Below are 18,543 nucleotides of genomic sequence, written 5' to 3'. Positions count from 1 at the left end.
CTGTTCTGCCTTGTATTTTTGACCTTGTTTTTGTTAATGTTGCATTTACACATAATGATGGCACGTCACGAATGCCATGAAGTATACATTCTTGGCCGCTGATCATGAATGTGATGATTTGAGGCAGAGGCGTCAAGTGATCTCAGGAACTGCTGCAACCTGTTACCATGAGTTACGTTTAATGGCACGTGTTGCTGGAGAATGATCAGGAACCATTACGCACAGTCAAGAATAGTGTTCTGCATTGTCTGCGCTATCGCGCGCAATAGTGCATCGTTAAGTTCCGTCATGTTGTGAATGAGACGAATTGTCTCCACACACCCCCATATTCAGCCAACCGTCACTTGCTGAACAATTCAGATCGCTCCAGTTTGCTCATCAAAAGCCACAACAGAAGAACTTTGTGATGCTTAGTTGGGCTCTGTGCCATGGAGTGGCGCAGAAAGGAGGAGGAGACAGAGAGTGACAGATTTGTGGCTCCATGCGGCTCAGGTGGAACACCTGCAGGAGCACGCTGAGGAGCACTGGAACGAAACTTTTAGCCAACTTGGTGTCGCTATCCTTCTTCAGAATACTGCAGCAATGAAACTGAATGTGGTGCAGCATTGTTTAATTGTGCGCACGTCAGAGAAGAACACTGTCACGCTCTATTAAGGATCACCACTAATCAAGACAGATCAACACGCTCAGTTACGACCTACACGACATGAGGTGAAATGAGGGTGGTGAGTAACATTCATGGAAGATGTTTTGACAGCAAAAAACATGTTCCACGTAAATCACGAATATCACACACCAACATGCACTATTAAGAAACCTATTCAGATCCGTTAAATCACATTAAGAATGTCAGAAATGTGCCAAGAATGACGCAAATATGACATCTGTAACGCTTCTTGCCTATGTGTAAACGCATAACCGACTCCGCCTCGCCTAATCCCCGAACCTTGCTCATTTTTTGACTTTGCCTCTGTCTTTGCCTATTGTGCTTCTTGTCGCCACGGTGTTTGAACTTTGCTCATGAAATGCATGTGAAATGAAAATAAAGAAAATGCTTAAAATGGGGAGGGGAAGTTAAGAGGAGCATAGTTGGGGCGGGGGGGGGGGGGGGGTCTGGGGAGTGAAGCGCACCACAGGCTGAAGATTTTTAGCTATGCTAATGCTCTCCAGAAGCATTTACTGAAAAAAGTCTGTAGGACCTAAATGACGTGATGACATGCTGAAGAGCTTTGCTCATTCGTGTCTGCGACATATACATATTAAATTAATAGATTTGGGAAAACAAGAACAAAGTGAACAAACAATATAACAAAAACATATTTGAGATTGTTTCCTGAAATACATCTCAGAGTTTTATGTCACTAATATTTACAGAGAGGCTTTCAGTTAGTCTCTAACCAAGATCTATGTCATCTGCAGTGTTCTGTGTTTGGACATTACATAAGCCACACAGAAAATGCAATAAATGCTCAAAAGTGAAATCAAATATCAGGCTTTGTGTGTGTGGGTGGGGGGGGGTGAAGGAGCCAAGAGGGGAGGATGAAGGAGACGGGGTCGCTGTGGACCAATTAACAATAGCAAAGGTCAGAATTACATGAAATAAAGCCAATCAATTCTTTATTTGCCATGATTTTGAAAGCTTTGGTGTACAAATGAGAAGTTTTGAGCCTGACTCTTTTGCATTTTGAGAAACACAAACTGCAGTTACCTCTGGTTCATCCTTGGGTACACTCTCTACCACCTCATCTAACACTCCAGAAGTCTTCTTTCTCACAAAACTACCTGTGGGTCATATGCACTGATGACATTCATTGTCACCTGTTTAATTTCCATTTTCAAACTCATCACCCTTCAGACACATTCTTCATATACTCTTCCTTCAGAATGACTCCTTTACCATTTCCGCTCCCATCCACTCCATCCACCATGACGGAACAGTTTTAACAGTTTTAAGGGGAGGTGATGGTCTAGTGGTTAAGGTGTTGGGCTTGAGTCCAGAAGATCATGGGTTCAAATCCCTGCCTGACTGGAAAATCACTAAGGGCAAGGCCTTTAATCCCCTATTGCTCCCGGTGTGTAGTGAGCGCCTTGTATGGCAGCACCCTGACATCAGGGTGAATGTGAGGCATAATTGTAAAGCACTGTGAGCGTCTGATGCAGATGGAAAAGCGCTATATAAATGCAGTCCATTTACCATTTAACCCACCTAGCCTTCGTAACTCTCCACTTGTACACACATTGTGTCTCTTCTGTTATCATTTCAGCTAGCTCTCTCACTTCATCAGTCATACTTCCAACATTTATAGTTCAGACTCTCACTTCCACACTTTTAACTTTGCTCCTCTCCCACTACCTCCAGACATGATCTTCACCTCCTTCCTTCTTCAACCAACAGTTTTCCACCAACAGTTCCCTGCTGGACAACAGTATGAGTGGCAGTCATTGTTAGCCTCGGCCTCCACTGATCTGATATGGAAACTCAAACTGTGATCTGCACATTTGGTTTGCCAAATTTACACCAGATGGCTTTCCTGGTGCAACCCTACTCATTTATCTGGACTTGTAGCTGACACTCAGGATGCACTGGCTTGTACACCCAATGTGTTGTATTTTTACATTAGTGTTTACTTTTATTTTGTTTAATAGTTTTAAATTTGTTTTTATTGTGTGCACAGGTAGAGTGTACATGCATCATGAGTTTATATGAGTATTTGAATTCTGCACCATATAACAGCAGAAAAACTCGTCACAGGACTTTAGATGCATTTAGCAACACACCAACAGTGTCTGACCACACACACCGACACATGGCTGCACAGATGAGCGCAAGTGCACTCATTAATTAAAGAACGTGAGTGCAAAGTGACGCCTGTTGGGAAGGTGTCGTAGCACGGACCCACAACAGGGGGCGCTAAAGAACGGACAATGAATAAGCCAAAAGGTAACAATTTAATGTTGTGACAACACACAACTAAACACACAAAATCAGTAGAGTCAATTAACACCAGGTGACGTGTGGGCAGGCTCGAAGATAGAAGACCCCCGACGAGAGAGGAGCCGCGTCCCACACGGCTTCCACCACCAACGGTCTGAAGAACACCGGAGCCGCCAAGTCCCGAATCCCCAGGTGGCCTCTGTCTTCGGCTGTCGACCCTGCTGGCAGAAAACAAAGACAAGATGAATGAGTGTGAATCCGCACACTCAGTAATCCACAGTCTGCACTCAATTAGGAGGGAGCACCTCCACCTCCAATCACACACTCGTGCAGCTCCTGTTTAACCACTTATCTTGGTTTGGGGTGTGAGGCGAAGCCATCGCTGATCACACCAAACGCCAATCCCACAGATAAGGCAGAACACCACAGGATAACGGCTGCAAAAGAAGTTCAGATTATCACTCAACGATTTGAGTCAGCAGAGAATATTACCTCTTCGGTAGTTGATTTCTTGGCGAGGAGGTGGAGTTGCAGTCCGGCCTTTATGGTGATGATGATGATGAACGAGTGACAGCTGGTGCTGAGGATGAGTGACAGCTGTCACTTCTTCTGGGTCTGGCGCCCTCTCGTGCTTGGAGCCCGCACTCCAAGCAGGGCGCCCTCTGGTGGTGGTGGGCCAGCAGTACCTCCTCTTCAGCGGCCCACATAACAGGACCCCCCCCTCAACGGGCGCCTCCTGGCGTCCGACCAGGCTTGTCCGGATGTCTCTTGTAAAAATCGGCCAGGAGGGCCGGGTCCAGGATGAAGCTTCTCTTCACCCAGGAGCGTTCTTCAGGTCCATACCCCTCCCAGTCCACCAGATATTGGAACCCCCGGCCCTTACGACGGACGTCCAGGAGCCTGCGGACTGTCCAAGCAGGCTCCCCGTCAATGAGCCGGGCAGGAGGCGGCGTAGGTCCCGCAGCACAGAGGGGCGAGGTTTGGTGTGGTTTGAGACGGGACACATGAAACACAGGGTGGATCCGCAGTGAAGCTGGGAGTTGGAGCTTCACTGCAGTTGATGATCTTGAGGATTCTAAAGGGTCCAATGAATCTGTCCTTCAGTTTTGGGGAGTCCACACGGAGAGGGATGTCCTTAGTTGAGAGCCACACCTCCTGCCCAGGCTGGTATGTGGAGGCCGGGGAACGCCGGCGGTCCGCATGGGTCTTGGCCCTCGTCCGGGCCTTTAACAGGGCAGAGCGGGCGGTCCGCCACACCCGGCGGCACCTCCTGAGGTGGGCCTGGACCGAGGGCACACCGACCTCTCCCTCCACCAGCGGGAACAATGGGGGCTGGTACCCCAAACATGCCTCAAAAGGGGAGAGGCCGGTAGCAGACGAGACTTGGCTGTTATGGGCATACTCGATCCAGGCCAGATGGTGACTCCAGGCCACCGGGTGCGCGGAGGTGATGCAGCGAAGGGCCTGTTCCAACTCTTGGTTAGCCCGCTCTGCCTGGCCGTTTGTCTGGGGGTGGTACCCAGACGAGAGACTCACGGTGGCCCCCAGCTCCTTACAGAAACTCTTCCAAACCTGCGAAGAGAACTAGGGACCACGATCTGATACAATGTCCGATGGTATCCCATGCAGCCGCATGACGTGGTGGACCAGGAGGTCTGCCGTCTCCTGGGCCGTCGGGAGCTTCGGGAGGGCCACGAAGTGGGCCGCCTTGGAGAACCGGTCCACTATCATAAGAATGATGGTGTTGCCCTGGGACGGCGGGAGGCCCGTGACGAAGTCCAGGCCGATGTGAGACCAGGGGCGGCACGGGTTGGAGGAGTCCCGAGGTCCTCCGATGGTCTGCCTTGCCCCTGGCGCAGATGGTACAGGCCTGGACGTAGTCCCGAACGTCGGTTTCCAGGGACGCCCACCAGAAGCGCTGCTGGACCACTGCCACAGTCCTACGCACTCCGGGATGACAGGAGAGCTTGGATCCGTGACAGAAGTCCAATACGGCAGCTCTGGCCTCTGGTGGGATGTACAGTCTGTTCTTGGGGCCGGTCCCCGGGTCCGGGCTCCTTGCCAGGGCCTCCCGGACGGTCTTCTCCACGTCCCAGGTGAGGGAGGCCACAACAGTGGACTCGGGGATGATGGTCTCGGTGGGGTTCGACAGCCCTGCTTTGGCTTCTTCTTCGTGCACCCGGGACAATGCATCCGATTTTTGGTTTTTGGTCCCAGGGCGGTACGTGATCCGGAAGTCAAAGCGCCCGAAGAACAGAGACCAGCGGGCTTGCCTGGGGTTCAGCCACTTGGTGGTCCGAATGTACTCCAGGTTCCGATGGTCCGTGAAAACCGTGAAAGGCAACGACGCCCCCTCCAGCAGGTGTCTCCACTCTTCAAGAGCCTCCTTCACCATGAGGAGCTCCCGATTGCCGACATCATAGTTCCGTTCAGCTGCGGTCAACCTGCGGGAAAAATAGGCACAAGGATGGAGAACCTTATCAGCCTCCATGCTCTGGGACAGCACGGCTCCTATCCCTGAGTCAGAGGCGTCCACTTCCACTATGTACTGGCGATCAGGATCAGGCTGCACCAGAACTGGTGCAGTCGAGAACCGGCGTTTCAACTCCTTGAACGCGGCTTCGCACCGATCCGACCAGGTGAAGGGGACCTTGGTGGAGGTCAGGGCAGTCAGGGGGCTAACTACCTGACTGTAGCCTTTAATGAACCTCCTGTAGAAATTTGCAAAGCCGAGGAACTGCTGCAGTTTCCTGCGGCTTGTTGGTTGGGGCCAATCTCTCACCGCCGCAACCTTGGCCGGATCAGGGGCGACGGAGTTGGAGGAGATGATGAACCCCAAGAAGGACAAAGAAGTGTGGTGGAACTCGCACTTCTCGCCCTTCACAAACAGCCGGTTCTCCAACAACCGCTGTAGGACCTGACGTACATGCTGGACATGGGTCTCAGGGTCCGGGGAAAAGATGAGTATATCGTCCAGATATACGAAGACGAACCGATGCAGGAAGTCCCAGAAGACGTCATTTACCAAAGCTTGGAACGTCGCGGGGGCGTTAGTGTGGCCGAACGGCATGACCAGGTACTCAAAGTGACCTAACGGGGTGTTAAATGCCGTCTTCCATTCGTCTCCCTTCCGGATCCGAACCAGGTGGTACGCGTTTCTAAGATCCAATTTTGTGAAAATTTGGGCTCCATGCAGGGGCGTGAACACTGAATCCAACAGGGGTAACGGGTATCGGTTGCGAACCGTGATCTCGTTCAGCCCTCTGTAATCAATGCATGGACGGAGTCCGCTGTCCTTTTTGCCCACAAAAAAGAAACCAGCACCCATCGGGGAGGTGGAGTTCCAGATCAGCCCGGCAGCTAAAGAGTCCCGGATGTAGGTCTCCATTGATTCGCGTTCCGGACGTGAGAGGTTGTACAACCTACTGGACGGGTACTCAGCGCCCGGGACCAAATCGATGGCACAATCGTACGGTCAGTGCGGGGGAAGAGTGAGCACCAGATCTTTGCTGAAGACGTCAGCAAGATCGTGGTACTCCTTTGGCTCCGCCGATAGATTGGGGGGGTCTTTAACCTCCTCATTAGCCGTCACGCCGGGAGGAACCGAGGATCCTAAACACTCCCGGTGGCAGGTTTCGCTCCACTGCGTCACAACCCCGGACGGCCAATCTATCCGGGGATTGTGCTTCACCATCCATGGAAATCCCAAAATCACTCGGCCTTACAATATAAAGCGCCTTGGGGCAACTGTTTGTTGTGATTTGGCGCTATATAAAAAAAAAAATTGATTGATTGATTGACTCGGGAGGTAGAAGGTGTTACATGGAACACGATCTCCTCCCTGTGATTTCCAGACACAAACAAGGTCACTGGCTGTGTCTGATGTGTGATTAATGGAAGCAGGGTGCCATCTAGTGCTTGCACCTGCAATGGTGCCGGCAGAGCCACCAGGGGGAGCCCTACTTCCTTTGCCCATCTGCTATCCAGCAGATTCCCTTCCGACCCCGTGTCTACCAGTGCTGGGGCGTGAAGGGTTAAATCCCCACAAAGGATCGTCACTGGGATTCGTGCAGATTTGCGGGATCTCCGTGTTATGGCCCACCCTTAGCCCAGTTTCTAAGGACGGGCGTTGTAGTTTGACCGTTTTGGTGCAGTCCTTCTGCATATGCTCACAAGAGCCGCAGAAAAAACACTCCCCGCGGGCCAGCCTCCTTTGTCTGACGTTTGTTTTTACTTTGGCCCTGCTCATGTCCATAGCCTCCTCAGCAGGGGGAGCTGTAGCCACACGGAGCTCTCTGGCAGTGAAGCGTGGGGACGACATCACCCTTTCGGAACCAGAAGGGGGAGGGACGGCTTGTGCCCGGTCACGCCCCCCGGCCTGCTCCCGACGATGCTCATTCAAATGGTTGTCTAAGCGTATAACCAAATCGACAAGCCCGTCAAAATCCCGCGGTTCCTCCTTAGCCAGGAGGTGCTCCTTCAGGACCGGAGACAGTCCATATACGAAGGCGGTGCGGAGCGCAACGTTATTCCAGCCGGACCTCGCTGCCGCGATGCGGAAGTCGACTGCATACTCGGCTGCGCTGCGACGCCCCTGTCTCATTGACAGCAGCACGCTCGAAGTGATCTCGCCTCTGTTGGGATGGTCAAAAACTTGTTTGAACTCCCGTACAAACCCAGCATAAGACGTTAGGAGCCGTGAATTCTGCTCCCAAAGTGCCGTAGCCCAGGCGCATGCCTCTCCTCGAAGCAGATTAATAACATAAGCCACCCGGCTGGTGTCTGACTCGTACATGACAGGACGCTGTGAAAAGACGAGCGAACACTGCATGAGGAAGTCTGCGCACGTCTCAACACAGCCTCCGTACGGTTCCGGAGGGCTTATGTATGCTTCAGGGGACGGTGGGGGGGGGGGTCGTTGAACGACCAGTGGAACGTCTGTTACAGGCCCAGGACCAGCAAGAGGAGTGGCTGCAGCAGCGCCCTGATCGCGCGCTTCCACCCTGGTGGTGAGAGCCTCCACCCTCCGGTTAAGGAGAACATTCTGCTCGGTCACTAAATCCAGCCGAGCCGTGAAGGCGGTTAAGATCCACTGCAGCTCACTCAACACACCTCCCGCTGACGCCTGCGCTCCTGGCTCTTCCATTGGCCGTTCAAGCTCGGGTTGACGCCCCTCGGAATCCATGACGAATGGCCGAGAAATCCTGTTGGGAAGGTGTCGTAGCACGGACCCACAACAGGGGGCGCTAAAGAACGGACAATGAATAAGCCAAAAGGTAACAATTTATTGTTGTGACAACACACAACTAAACACACAAAATCAGTAGAGTCAATTAACACCAGGTGACGCGTGGGCAGGCTCGAAGATAGAAGACCCCCGACGAGAGAGGAGCCGCGTCCCACACGGTTTCCACCACCAACGGTCTGAAGAACACCGGAGCCGCCAAGTCCCGAATCCCCAGGTGGCCTCTGTCTTCGGCTGTCGACCCTGGTACTGCTGGCAGAAAACAAAGACAAGATGAATGAGTGTGAATCCGCACACTCAGTAATCCACAGTCTGCACTCAGTTAGGAGGGAGCACCTCCACCTCCAATGACACACTCGTGCAGCTCCTGTTTAACCACTTATCTTGGTTTGGGGTGTGAGGCGAAGCCGTTGCTGATCACACCAAATGCCAATCCCACAGATAAGGCAGAACACCGCAGGATAACGGCTGCAAAAGAAGTTCAGATTATCACTCAACGATTTGAGTCAGCAGAGAATATTACCTCTTCGGTAGTTGATTTCTCGGCGAGGAGGTGGAGTTGCAGTCCGGCCTTTATGGTGTTGATGATGATGATGAACGAGTGACAGCTGGTGCTGAGGATGAGTGACAGCTGTCACTTCTTCTGGGTCTGGCGCCCTCTCGTGCTTGGAGCCCGCACTCCAAGCAGGGCGCCCTCTGGTGGTGGTGGGCCAGCAGTACCTCCTCTTCAGCGGCCCACATAACAACGCCTACATCTGGTGATATTTGCACTGAGCTTTGCGCTGTTTTGCAGTAGGTGTAAGACAGACCGATCCCAGTGCAGTGTGGTCATGTGTGTAGTATGCAATGCGTTCAGCTAATCTGCTAACTGCTAATTATCAAAGCTAATGTTTTTTGTTAGCATTTAGCTTTTCAGCTAAACTTTAAAACCATCAGTGGACCAATTAGCTTCTGTTAAATTTTGTTCAAACTTTCACTCCGCTAACATTTTTTTGCTGGTAAAGTGAGCAAAGTTTAATGGTCAAAAGCGTTTGTGAACCCTAAAATCAAACATTTTAGTCCCTCTCTGTTGTGTGTTTGTGGCAGACAGAAACCCCCTGTACACCACCATCCCGTTCACATTTCTAACCGTTGTTTCCCGCCACACACCCACCGAGGAACAAACTCTGGTTATTGGCGACTCTGTTTTGAGAAATGTGAAGTTAGTGACACCAGCAACCATAGTCAATTGTCTTCCGGGGGCCAGAGCAGGCGACATTGAAGGAAATTTGAAACTGCTGGCTAAGGCTAAGCATAAATTTGGTAAGATTGTAATTCACGTCGGCAGTAATGACACCCGGTTACGCCAATCGGAGGTCACTAAAATTAACATTGAATCGGTGTGTAACTTTGCAAAAACAATGTCGGACTCTGTAGTTTTCTCTGGGCCCCTCCCCAATCGGACCGGGAGTGACATGTTTAGCCGCATGTTCTCCTTGAATTGCTGGCTGTCTGAGTGGTGTCCAAAAAATGAGGTGGGCTTCATAGATAATTGGCAAAGCTTCTGGGGAAAACCTGGTCTTGTTAGGAGAGACGGCATCCATCCCACTTTTGGATGAAGCAGCTCTCATTTCTAGAAATCTGGCCAATTTTCTTAAACCCTCCAAACCGTGACTATCCAGGGTTGGGACCAGGAAGCAGAATTGTAGTCTTACACACCTCTCTGCAGCTTCTCTCCCCCTGCCAACCCCCCAATACCCCATCCCCGTAGAGAAAGTGCCTGCTCCCAGACCACCAATAACTAGCAAAAATCCATTTAAGCATAAAAATTCAAAAAGAAGAAAAACAATATAGCACCTTCAACTGCACCACAGACTAAAACAGTTAAATGTGGTCTATTAAACATTAGGTCTCTCTCTTCTAAGTCCCTGTATAATATAATAATTGATCAACATATTGATTTATTCTGCCTTACAGAAACCTGGTTACTGCAGGATGAATATGTTAGTTTAAATGAGTCAACACCCTCAAGTCACACTAACTGTCAGAATGCTCGTAGCACGGGCCGAGGAGGAGGATTAGCAGCAATCTTCCACTCCAGCTTATTAATTAATCAAAAACCCAGACAGAGCTTTAATTCATTTGAAAGCTTGACTCTTAGTCTTGTCCATCCAAATTGGAAGTCCCAAAAACCAGTTTTATTTAAGCGCCTTGGGGCAACTGTTTGTTGTGATTTGGCGCTATATAAATAAAACTGATTTGATTTGATTTGATTTGTTGTTATCTATCGTCCACCTGGTCATTACTGTGAGTTTCTCTGTGAATTTTCGGACCTTTTGTCTGACTTAGTGCTTAGCTCAGATAAGATAATTATAGTGGGCAATTTTAACATCCACATAGATGCTGAGAATGACAGCCTCAACACTGCATTTAATTTATTATTAGACTCAATTGACTTCGCTCAAAATGTAAATGAGTCCACCCACCACTTTAATCATACTTTAGATCTTGTTCTGACTTATGGTATGGAAATTGAAGACTTAACAGTATTCCCTGAAAACCCTCTTCTGTCTGATCATTTCTTAATAACATTTACATTTACTTTAATGGACTACCCAGCAGTGGGGAATAAGTTTCATTACAGTAGAAGTCTTTCTGAAAGTGCTGTAACTAGGTTTAAGGATATGATTCCTTCTTTGTTATGTTCTTCAATGCCATATACCAACACAGTGCAGAGTAGCTACCTAAACTCTGTGAGTGAGATAGATTATCTCGTCAGTAGTTTTACATCCTCATTGAGCACAACTTTGGATGCTGTAGCTCCTCTGAAAAAGAGAGCCTTAAATCAGAAGTGCCTGACTCCGTGGTATAACTCACAAACTCGCAGCTTAAAGCAGATAACCCGTAATTTGGAGAGGAAATGGCGTCTCACTAATTTAGAAGATCTTCACTTAGCCTGGAAAAAGAGTCTGTTGCTCTATAAAAAAGCCCTCCGTAAAGCTAGGACATCTTACTATTCATCACTAATTGAAGAAAATAAGAACAACCCCAGGTTTCTTTTCAGCACTGTAGCCAGGCCGACAAAGAGTCAGAGCTCTATTGAGCCGAGTATTCCTTTAACTTTAACTAGTAATGACTTCATGGCTTTCTTTGCTAATAAAAGTTTAACTATTAGAGAAAAAAATTACTCATAACCATCCCAAAGACATATCGTTATCTTTGGCTGCTTTCAGTAATGCTGGTATTTGGTTAGACTCTTTCTCTCCGATTGTTCTGTCTGAGTTATTTTCATTAGTTACTTCCTCCAAACCATCAACATGTCTATTAGACCCCATTCCTACCAGGCTGCACAAGGAAGCCTTACCATTAATTAATTCTTCGATCTTAAATATGATCAATCTATCTTTATTAGTTGGCTATGTACCACAGGCTTTTAAGGTGGCAGTAATTAAACCATTACTTAAAAAGCCATCACTCGACCCAGCTATCTTAGCTAATTATAGGCCAATCTCCAACCTTCCTTTTCTCTCAAAAATTCTTGAAAGGGTAGTTGTAAAACAGCTAACTGATCATCTGCAGAGGAATGGTCTATTTGAAGAGTTTCAGTCAGGTTTCAGAATTCATCATAGTACAGAAACAGCATTAGTGAAGGTTACAAATGATCTTCTTATGGCTTCAGACAGTGGACTCATCTCTGTGCTTGTTCTGTTAGACCTCAGTGCTGCTTTTGATACTGTTGACCATAAAGTTTTATTACAGAGATTAAAGTATACCATAAGTATTAAAGGCACTGCACTGCAGTGGTTTGAATCATATTTATCTAATAGATTACAATTTGTTCATGTAAATGGGGCGTCTTCTTCACAGACTAAGGTTAATTATGGAGTTCCACAAGGTTCTGTGCTAGGACCAATTTTATTCACTTTATACATGCTTCCCTTAGGCAGTATTATTAGAAAGCATTGCTTAAATTTTCATTGTTACGCAGATGATACCCAGCTTTATCCATCCATGAAGCCAGAGGACACACACCAATTAGTTAAACTGCAGGATTGTCTTACAGACATAAAGACATGGATGACCTCTAATTTCCTGCTTTTAAATTCAGATAAAACTGAAGTTATTGTACTTGGCCCCACAAATCTTAGAAACATGGTGTCTAACCAGATCCTTACTCTGGATGGCATTACCCTGACCTCTAGTAATACTGTGAGAAATCTTGGAGTCATTTTTGATCAGAATATGTCCTTCAATGCGCATATTAAGCAAATATGTAGGACTGCTTTTTTGCATTTGCACAATATCTCTAAAATTAGAAAGGTCTTGTCTCAGAGTGATGCTGAAAAACTAATTCATGCATTTATTTCCTCTAGGCTGGACTATTGTAATTCATTATTATCAGGTTGTCCTAAAAGTTCCCTGGATCAGGTGACCCTGAACCATCCCTTAGTTATGCTGCTATAGACTTAGACTGCTGGGGGGTTCCCATGATGCACTGAGTGTTTCTTTCTCTTTTTGCTCTGTATGCACCACTCTGCATTTAATCATTAGTGATCGATCTCTGCTCCCCTCCACAGCATGTCTTTTTCCTGATTCTCTCCCTCAGCCCCAACCAGTCCCAGCAGAAGACTGCCCCTCCCTGAGTCTGGTTCTGCTGGAGGTTTCTTCCTGTTAAAAGGGAGTTTTTCCTTCCCACTGTCGTCAAGTGCTTGCTCACAGGGGGTCGTTTTGACCGTTGGGGTTTTTCCGTAATTATTGTATGGCTTTTGCCTTACAATATAAAGCGCCTTGGGGCAACTGTTTGTTGTGATTTGGTGCTATATAAATAAAATTGATTTGATTTGATTTGACTGGCTGTCGCTGGCTGATGACGTTATCATTTAGCACAAGATGTGATTGGCCGGTCGACGCAAGGAGTAGTTCAGGTTCACTTTGGACGTTACAGTGTTACTGTCCGCTCCACACAGAGGAAAAAATGAGTAATTTTAACATTATTTAATTTTATTTCTTTGTGGCTGATGTGATAATTTCATCACCTGCACCCAGAATCATCTGATTTTGGGTGCAAAGACCCGGTAGGAGATCTGATGGAGCAGCTGTATCACAGAGAGACTTTTCTTCAGCCACTACAAGGAATTAAAGTATTTTTAGATGCCGTTTTGGATAATCAGGATTCTTTTTGTGGATTATTTTTCTTCAGAATGCAATAAATCCAACTGAAACTAACAGGTATAAGAATTTATGTGTGTTTTGCTAATCAATAGGCAGCATTAATGGACCTATTTGGATTCATCAGTAAATTACAGGAAAGTCTGTAAAAAATCCATAAATTAGCCACATTGTTGTTTAAGCTGCAGGGTTCAAAGCATGAGAAAAAAGTTTTAGCCTGGAAAATACAGTATGTAATATTGAAATAAACTATGACTTCTAATACTGTGATTTACTGCTTTTGAAAGATGATGACAGTGTCTGGGATTTTTTTTTTATTCATTTATTTTTCATGCATTGTTTTTGTGATCCTGGGAATGCGTGGGTTATGTCACTTGATCTTTGAATTTACCCAGCAGCCCTTGCGGTGATTAAACTGAAACTGGTTTCTCAAGAGCCAACAGTGTAATCTGATGTGGCTGCAACCAAATTAATAATAAAAGGCATCAGTATATCAGTATCGGTACATTTTTTTTTTTTTTTTGCAGTTTATCGGTTTGGGGTTATAAAAGTTAACTTTTCAGTTAGCGGATTAATGTGTTTAATGTGTACAGTCAGGACGTTTGTGTGTGAATGTATGTGTGAATGTGACACATCAATGTAAAGCGCTTTGACCTTGAAAGTAATGTAGTCCAACATTTATCATGTCTTCTATGCACAAGAAAATTCCGTGTTTAATCTGACAGGGTTTATATCAGCTCATTCATCACACATACACATATACACACACACACACACATACGCAATACAGGCTAAATTTAGTGCTGATGTGTCCAAAAATAGCAGAGCCACAAATAACAGAGTAAAAACCCCATTTCAAACCACTTTGTTGGAGAGAATGAGAACTTGTGTGTGTGTGTGTGTGTGTGTGTGTGTGTGTGTGTGTGTGTGTGTGTGTGTGTGTGTGTGTGTGTGTGTGTGTGTGTGTGTGTGTGTGTGTGTGTGTGTGTGTGTGTGTGTGCATGCACGCCTGGGTGGGTACAGGCTGCTTCACAGAGGCACACAAAGGAGACATGAGTCAGAGCTCCAATACAGCTTAAAACCAGCCTGACGCACAGTCGTTCCCTCGCTCAAAGGCCACACTAAGTTAGCGTACTGTGCGACTCAGCCGCTGCTTTGGGGGATTTGAGCAGCTGTAGTTTCTAAATGTGGTCAGCAGGGAGCCCACTGTAATCTGCGTTGTCAATTAGGAGTATTAGTCCATTCAACCACTTTTTTGTGTGCTGGTTTCTTGCCACGTTTTGACCCTTCTTTGAGATCCACCTGATCTTGTCACGTCCGCACCGCCGTTTTCTTTCTCTCACTGTGCTCAGTGGATGTTTGTCGTGTCACGTGCAGTGGGGTCGTCCTGCAGATGTCCTTGATTGCGACATGCTGTGTACATGATGTCATGAGGTCATAGAAGCACCTCATCTTCACTGTTTGGAGCTTCCTTTCAGCAGTCAGGGTACACGAATTGTGTAGAGGAAGATGGAACTGACTCACATGTGCAGGACTTCGATTTGTATCTGAGACTGATATTTTTGTCTCTTTAGATTGGTTTGAGTTTTGCAAGTGCTGCAGTTGTTGTGCTCTTCTTGCAAAGATCATCACCCCATGAGACCAGAAACAAGCAGATGTTGTTGCTCAACACACTGTTCTTCACCTGGGGACACAAAAACACCTTCATAAAGATTTTAGAGCAAACTGTGACTCCCTGACTTAGCAGAACTCATGAGTACAAACATCTTGTTCTTAGATTAGGCAAGAATGTGTTGGTATCTTGTGCTGCCTGCAGAGCCGGTTTACCAGTAAAACCAGTTGTATCTTCATTCAGCCAATGTTTGTCTGCTTTGCAACTCCTCACAGGAACTTTGGCACATCCCATCCAAAATGTGGATAAAGGTCAACCTTGGATTTGGACTTAAAGGGCTACTTTTCAGCAATGGTCAAGGTCTAGATTTTTCTTTTTTTTACTCCAATTTGCACCAAACGTGGTACAAACATAGAAGAATTCTGACACTGCCCTGGTGAGGTTACATTTTCCAAAGGTCAATCATTGGGATCAACTCTCTTTGTTGGCCTGCTTCTCCGGGTCCTTTGGTCAATTTCTACCAAACGTGCTTTGCAGAAGGTCGAGCCTGGAATTGCACTTATTGTGTTAATTATGGCAAAAGTCAAGACCACTAGAGTGAAACAATTTCAAAGTATTTTGGACCAAATTTGGCATTCATATATAGGTGGATACAGGAATTGCCCTGGCAAGATCAGCCAAAGAAAACACTGGGGTGAAGTTCCAAGTTACAAAGGTCAGATTTACACCAGGCAAAAATGTTGGTGCAGGTCCAACAGCTTCACAATGAGAAAGGCAATGGTTACAGGCAAGGTTGGGTAGGATTACTTTGAAAGAATACATGTGGATTTCATGTATGTATGTACATACATTTGGATTACTTGTAGTCTGATTACTATTGGATTACATTTCAAAGTAATCCTACCCAAACTTGGTTACAGGTGAGGGGAGGTTAGCAAGCACATGACCCCCGGTTCAATTCCCTATTACACAGGCAACTCACTGAAGTGACCACGAGCAAGGGCCATAAAGCCCAAGTTGCTCCTGGTGTGTAGTTGAGCACCTTTCATGGCAGCACACTGGATTTTTGGTCAAAATCCATGGAACATTGCCGTCTACTGAATGGGAGTGTGAAGCGCGTCGAACTATCACACGGTCACTATTCATTGCACTGAATCACACTTAAACAGAATTTTCAGTTTTGCAAATGCTTTTTTTTTTTTTTAACAAATGAACAATAATTTCATATTTACAAATACACATTTGTTGGTAAAAACCAACACACGTTACAGTAACTTGTTTTTTGGCATCTGTGAGTGTTAATGCTCAAACCTTCAGAATTAGTGGATTGCTTTAAAACTAAAAGATATGTGTGATATTTTGACATTAATGTCAATAAACTGTCTGGAATTAGTTTGGTTTTTAAATCAAACCATAAGTCAAAACTGCGTTGCAAATTAGCTGTTATCGAAGAAAACTTTTTGGTTAGCTGTGCCCACCACGGCCTTCACTAAAACATATGAGCTGGAATATTCAAAGGTGCCACAACTTACACGTTAATAACTGCTGTACACTGTATTTTAGGGAGTCGAAGGCCCACATGTCCATATTGCGTTATTTTTCTGGGTGCCAGTGTGTTTTTTTAAGTTGCTATAAATGAGACCAAACAGCATTTGTATTCATCATGTTTATTTACATTTAGTCGGTTAAAGTTCAAACGCATCATGACCTGTTAGAAACAACACAGTTACAGGACCTGAAAATGGTATTTTTAAAAGGCAAAAATCAACCAAATATAAAATGTGAAACAAAACATACATTTTTAATTTAGAGATGAAATCCTGTAAATTATAAAAGAGAGCAGACAGAGTGGTCCTTGAACACAACAGCTGTTCACAAACATCTCTTTATTACTAATATGGAGTCATACAAACGTACAATGCCAGAATCATGAAACACTCGTAAATCCAGATAATTACATGTGTAAACCTGCTGAATTCATTGTGTGTAAATTAGTGTGTGTTCATGAGAAAAGTGAATTACCGGAAATGTAAAAAATATCAAATGTCAGAGGTGGCTGATCAGGACCATCGGGACCCTGGGCTTAGCAACACCAATGAGGGACTGTTTTTAAGAGAAACTCAGTCATCTGAGATTGACGTCCTGTATCAGAGAAACACCGAATAAAGTCTGCAGATGAACCAAATACTACAGGACACAAGTCATTTCACAGCGAGAGATGATCAAATTAATTTTGGGTCCACATGGGTAGTAGTCTGGACAGATCGGACAAATGGCTACCCTACACTCGGGGGCTTATCACCGGGTTTTTTAGTGTGAAGCGAATGAGAGTCTATGACTCCCTCTGGACAGAACGCCAGTCAGCTGCAAGTTACCGCCACCACCAAGGACACTGACAGGGGCAACTATGAGTCAAAGCCAGGTAGACCCAACTCCTTATCCCACAAAGGTACCCGCATATTAACATTATTAAGCTATAACACACTGAGAATGATACAGTATATTTCAAATTCTGGAGTTAAACACACTAATTTCAATGTAATTATGTGTAATTTATGTAGGATTTTCAAAATAAAATAGCTTAAATACAATGAAATATTAAATAAGTGACTGAAGAGCTGGCTGTGTGCGTGTGTGGACATGATAACCCAAAACCAGCTAGACGGATTTCTTTCAAATGTGTTGGGAATATTAATAGGATAAACATTTAGAATTGATTTGATTTTGGAGTAATTTGATCAAAGATTAAGGAAAACATGGTCTAAAAAAAAAAACTTTATTGTATAACTCAACAACCAAGAAGCGTAGATGGATGATCTAAAACATATACGAATTGATCAGCAAAATAACTGTGATTGATTGGTATGAATGACTTCATAATCAAGTCACAGAGAAATCGTAGGACATGGTCAAAAACACGATGACAGGTATTAATTACACGGTGTGTAGAGTGCGCAGGGCAGAGTGCGCATCAGTTCGTATGAGCAGTTCTGCATGAGGCCCACTGTGATCTAAGGCAGGTGTTTCATAGAATCATTAAGGCCCAGCTGGTGCAGTTCCATGTTTTACAAAAGTGCCGATACATATGTAAAACTTGTGTCACAGCTGTGTAGGTGTCATTTCACTGTGAACAGGAAACACTTCAAACGTAGTGTTTAACAGTCTCCCGGTGCTTCAAGATTCAGAGTACCAGAAGAGTTCATGTGAGCAGAGAGGAACCAACAAAGTTCTGCTTCCAGTCTGAAGATGTGGCACAGCTTCTCCTGAAGCTTCTCTTCAACAGTTATAGCCTCGTTTTTTTTTGTTTTGTTTTGTTTTTTTGACGTAATGACACATCCAAAGAAATGTGTATGAATTCAAACAATCCCCAGGAAAAACAAAAAGGTCTTTTTTTTTGTTCCACTTTTAGAAATGAAACACTTTTAGCTTGTTGCTTTTTGTCAGTACAGTCTCTTCAGAATAATGATGTGTGTCTGAAGTCATTTAAAAGTGTGCTGGGCAGAAAAAACAAACAAACAACCAAACAAACAAAACACTGTGTCAGTCAAACACACAAACACGCACACTACAGATGGAGATACCACACAGTCAGGCTCCAACTTC

The 18,543-nt window shown here is 45.7% G+C and overlaps 1 long non-coding RNA gene across 1 annotated transcript; it reads left to right on the top strand.

Moving 5' to 3' along the window:
* The first annotated feature begins 4,760 nt into the window (after positions 1 to 4,760).
* Positions 4,761 to 18,042, top strand: LOC117518065. The gene is made up of 3 exons (XR_004562910.1): positions 4,761 to 4,772; positions 11,758 to 11,769; positions 17,916 to 18,042. It is a non-coding gene; the product is annotated as an uncharacterized LOC117518065 (long non-coding RNA).
* The last annotated feature ends 501 nt before the right edge of the window (positions 18,043 to 18,543 follow it).

Source organism: Thalassophryne amazonica, chromosome 10 (genome assembly GCF_902500255.1).
Source record: "Thalassophryne amazonica chromosome 10, fThaAma1.1, whole genome shotgun sequence".
Lineage (NCBI taxonomy): Eukaryota > Metazoa > Chordata > Actinopteri > Batrachoidiformes > Batrachoididae > Thalassophryne > Thalassophryne amazonica.
This window is presented reverse-complemented; position numbering and strand designations above follow the sequence as displayed.